Consider the following 11,948-nt stretch of genomic DNA (forward strand, 5'->3'; position numbering starts at 1 on the left):
CAGCACCTCGTGTTCCCAGGCGGTCTCCCATTCAAGTACTGACCAGGCCCAACTCTGCTAGGCTTCCGAGATCAGACGAGAGCAGGCGTTTTCAGGGTGGTGTGGCCGGAAGCGGCAGACTGGAACGGAAATTGTATTTTTATTGCTAGAGTAAAGGCATAACTATGGCACCACAACAAGAAGTGACATCACACACTTTTATGACATTTGAATTGTGTTCCAAATATTACATGCAAAGATCAAACAGTGACATATCAAAGAGTACTATGACGTCATAACGGAGTTATTCTCCAAATGTACCACAATGAAATGGAAGTGCAAAAGCTTACAGCACCTGGTATTCCCAGGCGGTCTTCCATTCAAGTACTGACCAGGCCCAACTCCTCTTTGCTTCCGAGATCAGACAAGATCGGGCGTTTTCAGGGTGGTGTGGCCGTAAGCGTCAGACTGGAACGGAAATAATATTTTTATTGCTACTGTAAAGGCATAAATATGGCACCAGGATGAACCAGAACAAGAAGTGACATCACACACATTTATGACATTTGAATTGTGCTCCAAATATTACATGCAAAGATCAAACAGTGACATATCAAAGAGTACTATGACATCATAACGGAGTTATTCTCCAAATGTACCACAATGAAATGGAAGTGCAAAAGCATACAGCACCTGGTATTCTCAGGCGGTCTCCCATTCAAGTACCGAACAGGCGCAACTCTGCTATGCTTCTGAGATCAGACGGGATCGGGCGTTTTCAGGGTGGTGTAGCTGTAAGCGTCAGACTGGAACGGAAATTGTATTTTTATTGCTACTGTAAAGGCATAAATATGGCACCAGGATGAACCACAACACGAAGCGACATCAGACAAGTTTATGACATTTGAATTGTGCTCCAAATATTACAATCAAAGATGAAACAGTGACATATCAAAGAGTGCTATGAGATTATAACAGAATTATTCTCCAAATATCCCACACTGAAATGGACGTGCAAAAGCTTACAGCACCTGGTGTTCCCAGGTGGTCTCCCATTCAAGTACTGACCAGGCCCAACTCTGCTTTGCTTCTGAGATCAGATGAGATCAGGCGTTTTCAGGGTGGTGTGGCCGTAAGCGTCAGACTGGAGCAGAAAGTGTATTTTTATTGCTAGAATAAAGGCATAACTATGGCACCACAACAAGAAGTGACATCACACACTTTTATGACATTTGAATTGTGTTCCAAATATTACATGCAAAGATCAAACAGTGACATATCAAAGAGTACTATGACGTCATAACGGAGTTATTCTCCAAATGTACCACAATGAAATGGAAGTGCAAAAGCTTACAGCACCTGGTATTCCCAGGCGGTCTTCCATTCAAGTACTGACCAGGCCCAACTCCTCTTTGCTTCCGAGATCAGACAAGATCGGGCGTTTTCAGGGTGGCGTGGCCGTAAGCGTCAGACTGGAACGGAAATAATATTTTTATTGCTACTGTAAAGGCATAAATATGGCACCAGGATGAACCAGAACAAGAAGTGACATCACACACGTTTATGACATTTGAATTGTGCTCCAAATATTACATGCAAAGATCAAACAGTGACATATCAAAGAGTACTATGACATCATAACGGAGTTATTCTCCAAATGTACCACAATGAAATGGAAGTGCAAAAGCTTACAGCACCTGGTATTCCCAGGCGGTCTCCCATTCAAATACCGAGCAGGCGCAACTCTGCTAGGCTTCTGAGATCAGACGGGATCGGGCATTTTCAGGGTGGTGTAGCTGTAAGCGTCAGACTGGAACGGAAATTGTATTTTTATTGCTACTGTAAAGGCATAAATATGGCACCAGGATGAACCACAACACGAAGCGACATCAGACAAGTTTATGACATTTGAATTGTGCTCCAAATATTACAAACAAAGATGAAACAGTGACATATCAAAGAGTGCTATGAGATTATAACAGAATTATTCTCCAAATATCCCACACTGAAATGGACGTGCAAAAGCTTACAGCACCTGGTATTCCCAGGTGGTCTTCCATTCAAGTACTGACCAGGCCCAACTCTGCTTTGCTTCTGAGATCAGATGAGATCAGGCGTTTTCAGGGTGGTGTGGCCGTAAGCGTCAGACTGGAGCGGAAAGTGTATTTTAATTGCTAGAGTAAAGGCATAACTATGGCACCACAACAAGAAGTGACATCACACACTTTTATGACATTTGAATTGTGTTCCAAATATTACATGCAAAGATCAAACAGTGAAATATCAAAGAGTACTATGACGTCATAACGGAGTTATTCACCAAATGTACCACAATGAAATGGAAGTGCAAAAGCTTACAGCACCTGGTATTCCCAGGCGGTCTCCCATTCAAGTACCGAGCAGGCGCAACTCTGCTAGGCGTCTGAGATCAGACGGTATCGTGCGTTTTCAGGGTGGTGTAGCTGTAAGCATCAGACTGGAACGGAAATTGTATTTTTATTGCTAGTGTAAAGGAATAAATATGGCACAAGGATGAACCAGAACAAGAAGTGACATCACACACTTTTATGACATTTGAATTGTGCTCCAAATATTACATACAAAGATCAAACAGTGACATATCAAAGAGTACTATGACATCATAATGGAAATATTCTCCAAATACCCCACGCTGAAATGGAAGTGCAAAAGCTTACAGCACCTGGTATTCCCAGGCGGTCTTCCATTCAAGTACCGAACAGGCCCAACTCTGCTAGGCTTCTGAGATCAGACGGGATCGGGCGTTTTCAGGGTGGTGTAGCTGTAAGCGTCAGACTGGAAGGGAAATTGTATTTTTATTGGTACTGTAAAGGCATAAATATGGCACCAGGATAAACCACAACACGAAGCGACATCAGACATTTTATGACATTTGAATTGTGCTCCCAATATTACAATAAAAGATGAAACAGTGACATATCAAAGAGTGCTATGAGATTATAACAGAATTATTCTCCAAATATCCCACACTGAAATGGACGTGCAAAAGCTTACAGCACCTGGTGTTCCCAGGTGGTCTCCCATTCAAGTACTGACCAGGCCCAACTCTGCTTTGCTTCTGAGATCAGACGAGATCAGGCGTTTTCAGGGTGGTGTGGCCGTAAGCGTCAGACGGGAGCGGAAAGTGTATTTTTATTGCTAGAATAAAGGCATAACTATGGCACCACAACAAGAAGTGACATCACACACTTTTATGACATTGGAATTGTGTTCCAAATATTACATGCAAAGATCAAACAGTGACATATCAAAGAGTACTATGACGTCATAACGGAGTTATTCTCCAAATGTACCACAATGAAATGGAAGTGCAAAAGCTTACAGCACCTGGTATTCCCAGGCGGTCTTCCATTCAAGTACTGACCAGGCCCAACTCCTCTTTGCTTCCGAGATCAGACAAGATCGGGCGTTTTCAGGGTGGTGTGGCCGTAAGCGTCAGACTGGAACGGAAATAATATTTTTATTGCTACTATAAAGGCATAAATATGGCACCAGGATGAACCAGAACAAGAAGTGACATCACACACGTTTATGACATTTGAATTGTGCTCCAAATATTACATGCAAAGATCAAACAGTGACATATCAAAGAGTACTATGACATCATAACGGAGTTATTCTCCAAATGTACCACAATGAAATGGAAGTGCAAAAGCTTACAGCACCTGGTATTCTCAGGCGGTCTCCCATTCAAGTACCGAACAGGCGCAACTCTGCTAGGCTTCTGAGATCAGACGGGATCGGGCGTTTTCAGGGTGGTGTAGCTGTAAGCGTCAGACTGGAACGGAAATTGTATTTTTATTGCTACTGTAAAGGCATAAATATGGCACCAGGATGAACCACAACACGAAGCGACATCAGACAAGTTTATGACATTTGAATTGTGCTCCAAATATTACAAACAAAGATGAAACAGTGACATATCAAAGAGTGCTATGAGATTATAACAGAATTATTCTCCAAATATCCCACACTGAAATGGACGTGCAAAGGCTTACAGCACCTCGTGTTCCCAGGCGGTCTCCCATTCAAGTACTGACCAGGCCCAACTCTGCTAGGCTTCCGAGATCAGACGAGATCAGGCGTTTTCAGGGTGGTGTGGCCGGAAGCGTCAGACTGGAACGGAAATTGTATTTTTATTGCTAGAGTAAAGGCATAACTATGGCACCACAACAAGAAGGGACATCACACACTTTTATGACATTTGAATTGTGTTCCAAATATTACATGCAAAGATCAAACAGTGACATATCAAAGAGTACTATGACATCATAACGGAGTTATTCTCCAAATGTACCACAATGAAATGGAAGTGCAAAAGCTTACAGCACCTGGTATTCCCAGGCGGTCTCCCATTCAAGTACCGAGCAGGCGCAACTCTGCTAGGCTTCTGAGATCAGACGGTATCGTGCGTTTTCAGGGTGGTGTAGCTGTAAGCATCAGACTGGAACGGAAATTGTATTTTTATTGCTAGTGTAAAGGAATAAATATGGCACAAGGATGAACCAGAACAAGAAGTGACATCACACACTTTTATGACATTTGAATTGTGCTCCAAATATTACATACAAAGATCAAACAGTGACATATCAAAGAGTACTATGACATCATAATGGAAATATTCTCCAAATACCCCACGCTGAAATGGAAGTGCAAAAGCTTACAGCACCTGGTATTCCCAGGCGGTCTTCCATTCAAGTACCGAACAGGCCCAACTCTGCTAGGCTTCTGAGATCAGACGGGATCGGGCGTTTTCAGGGTGGTGTAGCTGTAAGCGTCAGACTGGAAGGGAAATTGTATTTTTATTGGTACTGTAAAGGCATAAATATGGCACCAGGATAAACCACAACACGAAGCGACATCAGACATTTTATGACATTTGAATTGTGCTCCCAATATTACAATCAAAGATGAAACAGTGACATATCAAAGAGTGCTATGAGATTATAACAGAATTATTCTCCAAATATCCCACACTGAAATGGACGTGCAAAAGCTTACAGCACCTGGTGTTCCCAGGTGGTCTCCCATTCAAGTACTGACCAGGCCCAACTCTGCTTTGCTTCTGAGATCAGACGAGATCAGGCGTTTTCAGGGTGGTGTGGCCGTAAGCGTCAGACGGGAGAGGAAAGTGTATTTTTATTGCTAGAATAAAGGCATAACTATGGCACCACAACAAGAAGTGACATCACACACTTTTATGACATTGGAATTGTGTTCCAAATATTACATGCAAAGATCAAACAGTGACATATCAAAGAGTACTATGACGTCATAACGGAGTTATTCTCCAAATGTACCACAATGAAATGGAAGTGCAAAAGCTTACAGCACCTGGTATTCCCAGGCGGTCTTCCATTCAAGTACTGACCAGGCCCAACTCCTCTTTGCTTCCGAGATCAGACAAGATCGGGCGTTTTCAGGGTGGTGTGGCCGTAAGCGTCAGACTGGAACGGAAATAATATTTTTATTGCTACTGTAAAGGCATAAATATGGCACCAGGATGAACCAGAACAAGAAGTGACATCACACACGTTTATGACATTTGAATTGTGCTCCAAATATTACATGCAAAGATCAAACAGTGACATATCAAAGAGTACTATGACATCATAACGGAGTTATTCTCCAAATGTACCACAATGAAATGGAAGTGCAAAAGCTTACAGCACCTGGTATTCTCAGGCGGTCTCCCATTCAAGTACCGAACAGGCGCAACTCTGCTAGGCTTCTGAGATCAGACGGGATCGGGCGTTTTCAGGGTGGTGTAGCTGTAAGCGTCAGACTGGAACGGAAATTGTATTTTTATTGCTACTGTAAAGGCATAAATATGGCACCAGGATGAACCACAACACGAAGCGACATCAGACAAGTTTATGACATTTGAATTGTGCTCCAAATATTACAAACAAAGATGAAACAGTGACATATCAAAGAGTGCTATGAGATTATAACAGAATTATTCTCCAAATATCCCACACTGAAATGGACGTGCAAAGGCTTACAGCACCTCGTGTTCCCAGGCGGTCTCCCATTCAAGTACTGACCAGGCCCAACTCTGCTAGGCTTCCGAGATCAGACGAGATCAGGCGTTTTCAGGGTGGTGTGGCCGGAAGCGTCAGACTGGAACGGAAATTGTATTTTTATTGCTAGAGTAAAGGCATAACTATGGCACCACAACAAGAAGGGACATCACACACTTTTATGACATTTGAATTGTGTTCCGAATATTACATGCAAAGATCAAACAGTGACATATCAAAGAGTATTATGACATCATAACGGAGTTATTCTCCAAATGTACCACAATGAAATGGAAGTGCAAAAGCTTACAGCACCTGGTATTCCCAGGCGGTCTCCCATTCAAGTACCGAGCAGGCGCAACTCTGCTAGGCTTCTGAGATCAGACGGGATCGTGCGTTTTCAGGGTGGTGTAGCTGTAAGCGTCAGACTGGAAGGGAAATTGTATTTTTATTGCTACTGTAAAGGCATAAATATGGCACCAGGATGAACCAGAACAAGAAGTGACACCACACACGATTATGACTATTGAATTGTGCTCCCAATATTACATACAAAGATGAAACAGTGACATATCAAAGAGTGCTATGAGATTATAACAGAATTATTCTCCAAATATCCCACCCTGAAATGGACGTGCAAAAGCTTACAGCACCTGGTGTTCCCAGGCGGTTTTCCATTCAAGTACTGACCAGGCCCAACTCTGCTTTGCTTCTGAGATCAGATGAGATCAGGCGTTTTCAGGGTGGTGTGGCCGTAAGCGTCAGACTGGAGAGGAAAGTGTATTTTTATTGCTAGAGTAAAGGCATAACTATGGCACCACAACAAGAAGTGACATCACACACTTTTATGACATTTGAATTGTGTTCCAAATATTACATACAAAGATCAAACAGTGACATATCAAAGAGTACTATGACATCATAACGGAGTTATTCTCCAAATGTACCACAATGAAATGGAAGTGCAAAAGCTTACAGCACCTGGTATTCCCAGGCGGTCTTCCATTCAAGTACCGAGCAGGCGCAACTCTGCTAGGCTTCTGAGATCAGACGGGATCGTGCGTTTTCAGGGTGGTGTAGCTGTAAGCGTCAGACTGGAACGGAAATTGTATTTTTATTGCTAGTGTAAAGGCATAAATATGGCACGAGGATGAACCAGAACAAGAAGTGACATCACACACTTTTATGACATTTGAATTGTGCTCCAAATATTACATACAAAGACCAAACAGTGAATATCAAAGAGTACCATGACATCATAATGGAATTATTCTCCAAATACCCCACACTGAAATGGAAGTGCAAAAGCTTACAGCACCTGGTGTTCCCAGGCGGTTTTCCATTCAAGTACTGACCAGGCCCAACTCTGCTTTGCTTCTGAGATCAGATGAGATCAGGCGTTTTCAGGGTGGTGTGGCCGTAAGCGTCAGACTGGAGAGGAAAGTGTATTTTTATTGCTAGAGTAAAGGCATAACTATGGCACCACAACAAGAAGTGACATCACACACTTTTATGACATTTGAATTGTGTTCCAAATATTACATACAAAGATCAAACAGTGACATATCAAAGAGTACTATGACATCATAACGGAGTTATTCTCCAAATGTACCACAATGAAATGGAAGTGCAAAAGCTTACAGCACCTGGTATTCCCAGGCGGTCTTCCATTCAAGTACCGAGCAGGCGCAACTCTGCTAGGCTTCTGAGATCAGACGGGATCGGGCGTTTTCAGGGTGGTGTAGCTGTAAGCGTCAGACTGGAACGGAAATTGTATTTTTATTGCTAGTGTAAAGGCATAAATATGGCACGAGGATGAACCAGAACAAGAAGTGACATCACACACTTTTATGACATTTGAATTGTGCTCCAAATATTACATACAAAGACCAAACAGTGAATATCAAAGAGTACCATGACATCATAATGGAATTATTCTCCAAATACCCCACACTGAAATGGAAGTGCAAAAGCTTACAGCACCTGGTATTCTCAGGCGGTCTTCCATTCAAGTACCGAACAGGCCCAACTCTGCTAGGCTTCTGAGATCAGACGGGATCGTGCGTTTTCAGGGTGGTGTAGCTGTAAGCGTCAGACTGGAACGGAAATTGTATTTTTATTGCTAGTGTAAAGGAATAAATATGGCACAAGGATGAACCAGAACAAGAAGTGACATCACACACGTTTATGACATTTGAATTGTGCTCCAAATATTACATGCAAAGATCAAACAGTGACATATCAAAGAGTACTATGACATCATAACGGAGTTATTCTCCAAATGTACCACAATGAAATGGAAGTGCAAAAGCTTACAGCACCTGGTATTCCCAGGCGGTCTTCCATTCAAGTACTGACCAGGCCCAACTCCTCTTTGCTTCCGAGATCAGACAAGATCGGGCGTTTTCAGGGTGGTGTGGCCGTAAGCGTCAGACTGGAACGGAAATAATATTTTTATTGCTACTGTAAAGGCATAAATATGGCACCAGGATGAACCAGAACAAGAAGTGACATCACACACGTTTATGACATTTGAATTGTGCTCCAAATATTACATGCAAAGATCAAACAGTGACATATCAAAGAGTACTATGACATCATAACGGAGTTATTCTCCAAATGTACCACAATGAAATGGAAGTGCAAAAGCTTACAGCACCTGGTATTCTCAGGCGGTCTCCCATTCAAGTACCGAACAGGCGCAACTCTGCTAGGCTTCTGAGATCAGACGGGATCGGGCGTTTTCAGGGTGGTGTAGCTGTAAGCGTCAGACTGGAACGGAAATTGTATTTTTATTGCTACTGTAAAGGCATAAATATGGCACCAGGATGAACCACAACACGAAGCGACATCAGACAAGTTTATGACATTTGAATTGTGCTCCAAATATTACAAACAAAGATGAAACAGTGACATATCAAAGAGTGCTATGAGATTATAACAGAATTATTCTCCAAATATCCCACACTGAAATGGACGTGCAAAGGCTTACAGCACCTCGTGTTCCCAGGCGGTCTCCCATTCAAGTACTGACCAGGCCCAACTCTGCTAGGCTTCCGAGATCAGACGAGATCAGGCGTTTTGGGGGGGGGGGATCTTTTAATATTGAAATTCAAGAGATACAATAAAACCAGTATACACAGCACAAAACATCAAAGAAAACTATTTACAACACAGACACATACACGTAATACAAACTGACACATACGGGTTATGTACAATATTTACAATTACAAGAACAACAAGACAACACACACAAGGACATGAGGCAGAGGGAACAGACAACAGAACACTATACAGTTATTTACATTTCTTTTTTTTTTTTTCTTTATTTTTGTTTTTTTTTTTATTTCATTTTTCATTTTATTTTATTCATTTATTTATTTATTTTTTCTTATTTTTGTCTTTTTTCTTTTTTTTCTTTTGATATTTTAATTTTTTAATTATTATAATTTTATCTTTTTTCTTATTGTTCTTTTCGTTTTTCTTCACTTTGTTTTTACTGAACGTTGCTCAGTGAGTCCAATTTCCTAGGTAAAAGAGTCCGGGATGGGTTGAGCAGATGAGGGGGCAGTGAGTCCATGATTGCCAGGATGGATGTCCTGAAACAGTTCAAATGTTCATGACCAGAGCGTCATTCGGATGGATAGAGAAAAGTGACTGATTGGGAGAGAAGGTAGTGATGAAGCGATGCTCCTCAGCCGAGTGCAGGTGACGCAGGCGGACGGTGAGGAGACGGGTGAAGATGGGCCAGTGGCGTGCGGTGCGGTGGTCAAAGTGGTAGATGTTCCTGACGATGTAGATGGTATACCGGGCTATGGACAGGATGAGATGACAGAGGTGGCGGTTTGCTCCAGAGCGGCTGACGGAGGGCCCAAAGAGGAGAAACCATGGTTCCTGGTCGCCTCCCCCAAGAGAGGCCGGCGGTGGAAGTCTCCAAGACAGTCTCCGGGCGAGCAGATCCTGCACCCGGGTCCAGAAGGGGCGGACGGCCGGGCACGTGACGAAGAGGTGATGGAGATCCTCGTAAGACCCACCACACACTGGACAATCTCTGCCATACCTGTCTGGGTATATAGTGTGCAGTGTAGCGCGCGTGTAAATCAGTCTATGTTTCAATTTGAACTCAAAATTTGCGAGCTGGGGTGAGGTGTACCATTGGAATGTCTTGGCCCAGATGGGTGAGATGTCATGAGTAGGGTATGAACGGGACCAGGCACGTTCAGCTGCAGGAGCCCTGACCACATGAGCCAACAGTAACCGGTAGAAGGTGCGAGTGTGCAGGGAGGTGAAACGCCTGACTGAACCATCAAAATGTATATCAAAATCAAGGGGGGCGAAGCCCACATCAGGAGACGTGCCACCTGTCAGCAGGGTGCCCCACCATCTGAACAGGTGCTCTTTAAATGAGTTTAACAACACCGAAACCGAATTTCTTCTAAACACCACTCCCGACATGACAAATTTTCTACGGACAAATTCAATGTTCCAATCCCCAAAAGGTGAAAAAATATCCTCTACAACTGTCAACCCAGCTCTCTCCATAGACACTCCCATCATCTTTCTCCTCCCTCTGGAGGGAGAAGAGAGGAGGTCTGGATTGAATCGGAGAGGCATTTTACACAAATCAAGCCATGAACCAGGAACTGCCACAGCAAAAGGCCTCAAAGCGGCCCACGCCTGCAAGGCCTCCCTCACAAAGTGTGGGAGGACCCCGAGCACTGGGCTGGGGGGCAACAGACAAAGATTAAATGCACCAAAATTATTCAACACGCTCAGATCCATCAAGAAAAACTCCTTCCAGGGAGCCCGACAGTCTGGATCCAGAAATTTTCTGAGCACCTTCAGTCTCAGTGCCTGTTTTTTTAATACTAGATCAATTAAATTCAGACCTCCCTTATCAACATCATTGATCATTACATTGTGTGCGACCAAACAACGACTGTTACCCCAGAGAAACTTGGATAAAATTACAGAAATTCGATTTGCACAGTCACCTGGCAGCTCGCTCACAGTTAGAGCATGGGTCAATTTCGACAGACACAAAGCATTCACTACTAAAACTCTACCTCTAAGTCCCAAATTCCGAAACTTTAAGAAATTTAATTTAGCTACTAATTTTTTGATTAAATCTTCCCACATTTTCCTATTCGTTACACCACCATCCTTACCTACAAGCACCCCTAAGACCCTGTACGTGCTCCCCGCTCTCTGAAGATGCACTGACAAAGGCTGAGGAGTTACGCTACCACAAAATGCAACAGAAGTTTTTTCAAAGTTCATTTTTGCACCCGAGGCCAGACCATAAATGGTCAACACATGTAAGGATGCCTCAAGACTTTCGGTGTCACGCAAAAATAAATTCGTGTCATCTGCAAACTGTAGCACCTTATACTCAGCTCCTGCGGGGGAGAGTATGCCCCTGACACTACACTCTGACATCAACATGGCAGCCAGAGGCTCAGCCACGAGGCTATAAAGAAAAGCAGAGAGGGGGCATCCCTGACGGATAGAACGCTTCACAGGAAAAACATCTGTCATCGCACCATTACATTTCACCTTACTAGAAGCAGATCCATACAATAATCTTATCCAATTAACAAAATTTGAACCAAACCCCATTTTTTCTAATACAGCAAACAGAAAGCTATGCTCCACTCTATCAAACGCTTTATTAAAATCTACGCTTACATGAATACCACCCGTGTCATGCATCACATTCAATAAATATTTTATAGACAAAATTGAGTCCGAGATGTCCCGGCCAGGGACACTGTAAGCCTGGGCAGATAAAACAACCGACTCCATTACACCTCTGATACGGCCCGCTAAAAGTTTGGCAAGAATTTTATAATCCACATTCAATAAGCTGATTGGCCTGTAACTTTCCAATTTATTCCTGTCTCC

The sequence above is a fragment of the Telmatherina bonti genome (assembly GCF_933228915.1).
Source record: "Telmatherina bonti genome assembly, chromosome: 11".
NCBI classification, from domain to species: domain Eukaryota; kingdom Metazoa; phylum Chordata; class Actinopteri; order Atheriniformes; family Telmatherinidae; genus Telmatherina; species Telmatherina bonti.